Below are 5000 nucleotides of genomic sequence, written 5' to 3'. Positions count from 1 at the left end.
GTTTCAGCTTTGCAACCATACTTCCCCCGGAACCCAAAAGCTTTGGTTTCCCGGAGGCTGCCCGCCGAGTCATCGGAGGAACTGCGGCGGATCGCTGGCTGGCATCGTTTATGGTTAGAACTAGGGCGGTATCTGATCGCCTTCGAACCTCTAACTTTCGTTCTTGATTAATGAAAACATACTTGGCAAATGCTTTCGCTTCTGTTCGTCTTGCGACGATCCAAGAATTTCACCTCTAACGTCGCAATACGAATGCCCCCGCCTGTCCCTATTAATCATTACCTCGGGTTCCGAAAACCAACAAAATAGAACCGAGGTCCTATTCCATTATTCCATGCACACAGTATTCAGGCGGGCTTGCCTGCTTTAAGCACTCTAATTTGTTCAAAGTAAACGTGCCGGCCCACCGAGACACTCAATAAAGAGCACCCTGGTAGGATTTCAACGGGGTCCGCCTCGGGACGCACGAGCACGCACGAGGCGGTCGCACGCCTTCGGCTCGCCCCACCGGCAGGACGTCCCACGATACATGCCAGTTAAACACCGACGGGCGGTGAACCAACAGCGTGGGACACAAATCCAACTACGAGCTTTTTAACCGCAACAACTTTAATATACGCTATTGGAGCTGGAATTACCGCGGCTGCTGGCACCAGACTTGCCCTCCAATAGATACTCGTTAAAGGATTTAAAGTGTACTCATTCCGATTACGGGGCCTCGGATGAGTCCCGTATCGTTATTTTTCGTCACTACCTCCCCGTGCCGGGAGTGGGTAATTTGCGCGCCTGCTGCCTTCCTTGGATGTGGTAGCCGTTTCTCAGGCTCCCTCTCCGGAATCGAACCCTGATTCCCCGTTACCCGTTACAACCATGGTAGGCGCAGAACCTACCATCGACAGTTGATAAGGCAGACATTTGAAAGATGCGTCGCCGGTACGAGGACCGTGCGATCAGCCCAAAGTTATTCAGAGTCACCAAGGCAAACGGACCGGACGAGCCGACCGATTGGTTTTGATCTAATAAAAGCGTCCCTTCCATCTCTGGTCGGGACTCTGTTTGCATGTATTAGCTCTAGAATTACCACAGTTATCCAAGTAACGTGGGTACGATCTAAGGAACCATAACTGATTTAATGAGCCATTCGCGGTTTCACCTTAATGCGGCTTGTACTGAGACATGCATGGCTTAATCTTTGAGACAAGCATATGACTACTGGCAGGATCAACCAGGGAGCTGCGTCAACTAGAGCTGAGCAGCCGGCCGCCCGGGAGTGTGTCCCGGGGGCCCGCGCGAACACGCAAGCGTCCGCTCAATTATTCTGCAAACAGGAGGAGGCTGAGCTCCCCTGCACAACACACCTCGAAACCCTCTCAGGTCCCGGCGGCGCGCAGCGCCGTCCTAAGTACTTGGTCGGGTTCGAGAGAGGCGCAATCGCCCGGAGTTAGGCGAGTAGACGCTTTAGGTGCGACCACCCGTGCTCCCAACTGAGCTTGCCGCTGCCGACAGAGGCCCGGGAGCGTGCTGTCGTGGCATTGCCGGCGGGAGACAACACGCGCCACCTACGGTGACCGGCAGCTCCAACGCCAGCGCCACAGAAGGACAAAAGCCCCACTTGGGTGCCGAAGCGAACTCTCCCAGCACAGCGCACGCGCCAACACGTCCGCACAGCTGCGATACAAACCACCTGCGAGAACCGCTGGGGCGACCGAGCAGCAGACGGCGTCGCGGCGCCGAGCGCCGGGCGGCGGCGCATCCTCAGCGCACACAGTCCTCAATCGGACCAGCACACTGCAGATGGCCACCGCGCTTCGCACCGGGCCCGCGAGGACCTACTTTGGCCGCAAGGCGCCGCGAGCAGGGGGCGCCGGCGCGCAGCTGCGCCGCCTGCCGCGTCCGTCGGCCGGCGCGCCTGCCACTGGCCGCCCCCACCAGCCGGCTGTAGCGCGTGCGCCCACGCACCGCGCTGCCAGCACGCCGGGCGGCCCCCCCTCACCGGCCGGGGACGGTCCCACCCAGCCACCGCCGCGTATCGCCTCACACCCAGATCCCCTTTCGCGTTCGTGGGCATGGTGGGTCCCCTTTCACGTTCGTGGGCATGGTGGGTATCCCTGAAACAACCGGTTAATAGCTCGACCGATCGTCGCCAACACTGATTCACCTCTAGCGAGAACAACCGCACCACAACGGGTTACCTGTTGTTCATTTGCGTAACGTCACCAGCAAACGTAGACGTCCATCGCCATTTGCAACGAGTATTGCATGCCTGTGTCAGGTGTCACAACACACTACGTCTGCCCACATAGACGCAACAACATGTGCACGCCTCGAGAACACGTGGAAGGTAGCCCCCGTACGTATGCGGTGTCCATTGCGCGAACGACTGTCAGCCGGCCTCTGCAGGATGTCGCAGATGTGGAACGCGGTGCAACATGCTATCACGGTGTGTGAGAAGAGACGACTACGTCCGAATACACGCTCCACTACATCAACAGACTGCTCATGCTGATCGCCATCCAGGGCGTCCGTTCCTCCCACACGTCTGAATGGCGTACCACACTGCAATCCAGCTCTTATAGGGAGACGACACGTAGCTGCGTGCACAATATTTGGACTGTATGGTCTGCCGTTGCTAGGCGCAGTCGTCGTACGGTCACACATGTGCCACGATGTATCATTCAGTACATACGGACCAATGTGCAGTACAGTTTGTGGGTTTTGCGTACATCGGCGGACAGGTGACAGGCCGTACCACAACGTAGGCTGAGTACGTCGGCATGCGAAGGGCATTGAACATGCAAACTTCTCAACGACCAGCTTGCGAAGGCAGGGGGGAAGGGGGGGGGGCATGTACGTCCTGCTGCTATCCACATTACAGTGTATAGCAGGAGCATGTGGAAAGTCAGCAACACCTGCAAGGTGTTTAACATGACGCGATACACAGGGGACCGGGCAGTGCGAATAGCGAACTATATTGCGAGGGTTGCGGTTAGGCAACACTACACTAATTTAACGAGTTGCATAACAATTACAGAGCAGGTTCAGCGACAACGTGCGTCAGGTTAAGGCGCAATATAGGTTAGGTTGAGGCACAATATAGGTTAGGTTAAGGCACAACATGGGTTACGTTAAGGCACAAATTGGGTTACGTTAAGGCACAACATGGGTTACGTTAAGGCACAACATGGGTTACGTTAAGGCACAAATTAGGTTACGTTAAGGCACAAATTAGGTTACGTTAAGGCACAAATTAGGTTACGTTAAGGCACAAATTAGGTTACGTTAAGGCACAAATTAGGTTACGTTAAGGCACAAATTAGGTTACGTTAAGGCACAAATTAGGTTACGTTAAGGCACAAATTAGGTTACGTTAAGGCACAAATTAGGTTACGTTAAGGCACAAATTAGGTTACGTTAAGGCACAAATTAGGTTACGTTAAGGCACAAATTAGGTTACGTTAAGGCACAAATTAGGTTACGTTAAGGCACAAATTAGGTTACGTTAAGGCACAAATTAGGTTACGTTAAGGCACAAATTAGGTTACGTTAAGGCACAAATTAGGTTACGTTAAGGCACAAATTAGGTTACGTTAAGGCACAAATTAGGTTACGTTAAGGCACAAATTAGGTTACGTTAAGGCACAAATTAGGTTACGTTAAGGCACAAATTAGGTTACGTTAAGGCACAAATTAGGTTACGTTAAGGCACAAATTAGGTTACGTTAAGGCACAAATTAGGTTACGTTAAGGCACAAATTAGGTTACGTTAAGGCACAAATTAGGTTACGTTAAGGCACAAATTAGGTTACGTTAAGGCACAAATTAGGTTACGTTAAGGCACAAATTAGGTTACGTTAAGGCACAAATTAGGTTACGTTAAGGCACAAATTAGGTTACGTTAAGGTACAATATGGGTTAGGTTAAGGTACAATATGGGTTAGGTTAAGGTACAATATGGGTTAGGTTAAGGTACTATGGGTTAGGTTAAGGTACAATATGGGTTAGGTTAAGGCACAACGTAGGTTAGGTTAAGGCACACATAGGTTAGGTTAAGGCACAACATAGGTTAGGTTAAGGCACAACATAGGTTAGGTTAAGGCACAACATAGGTTAGGTTAAGGCACAACATAGGTTAGGTTAAGGCACAACATAGGTTAGGTTAAGGCACAACATAGGTTAGGTTAAGGCACAACATAGGTTAGGTTAAGGCACAACGTAGGTTAGGTTAAGGCACAACGTAGGTTAGGTTAAGGCACAACGTAGGTTAGGTTAAGGCACAACGTAGGTTAGGTTAAGGCACAACGTAGGTTAGGTTAAGGCACAACGTAGGTTAGGTTAAGGCACAACGTAGGTTAGGTTAAGGCACAACGTAGGTTAGGTTAAGGCACAACGTAGGTTAGGTTAAGGCACAACGTAGGTTAGGTTAAGGCACAACGTAGGTTAGGTTAAGGCACAACGTAGGTTAGGTTAAGGCACAACGTAGGTTAGGTTAAGGCACAACGTAGGTTAGGTTAAGGCACAACGTAGGTTAGGTTAAGGCACAACGTAGGTTAGGTTAAGGCACAACGTAGGTTAGGTTAAGGCACAACGTAGGTTAGGTTAAGGCACAACGTAGGTTAGGTTAAGGCACAACGTAGGTTAGGTTAAGGCACAACGTAGGTTAGGTTAAGGCACAACGTAGGTTAGGTTAAGGCACAACGTAGGTTAGGTTAAGGCACAACGTAGGTTAGGTTAAGGCACAACGTAGGTTAGGTTAAGGCACAACGTAGGTTAGGTTAAGGGCACAACGTAGGTTAGGTTAAGGCACAACGTAGGTTAGGTTAAGGCACAACGTAGGTTAGGTTAAGGCACAACGTAGGTTAGGTTAAGGCACAACGTAGGTTAGGTTAAGGCACAACGTAGGTTAGGTTAAGGCACAACGTTAGGTTAGGTTAAGGCACAACATAGGTTAGTTAAGGCACAACATAGGTTAGGTTAAGGCACAACATAGGTTAGGGTTAGGC

General features: G+C 50.9%; 1 non-coding gene across 1 annotated transcript in view; it reads right to left on the bottom strand.

The window, feature by feature from the left end:
• Positions 1 to 1232, bottom strand: part of LOC126448295 (small subunit ribosomal RNA) — a 1909-nt gene extending 677 nt beyond the window's left edge. Inside the window, exon 1 of the ribosomal RNA XR_007584083.1 lies at positions 1 to 1232. This exon is cut by the window's left edge and continues 677 nt beyond it. This is a non-coding gene — a ribosomal RNA (small subunit ribosomal RNA).
• Positions 1233 to 5000: the final 3768 nt, after the last annotated feature.

The sequence above is a fragment of the Schistocerca serialis genome, unplaced genomic scaffold, assembly GCF_023864345.2.
Source record: "Schistocerca serialis cubense isolate TAMUIC-IGC-003099 unplaced genomic scaffold, iqSchSeri2.2 HiC_scaffold_589, whole genome shotgun sequence".
NCBI lineage: Eukaryota > Metazoa > Arthropoda > Insecta > Orthoptera > Acrididae > Schistocerca > Schistocerca serialis.
The sequence above is the reverse complement of the archived record's forward strand: the minus strand, read 5'-3'. Positions and strand labels throughout refer to the sequence as shown.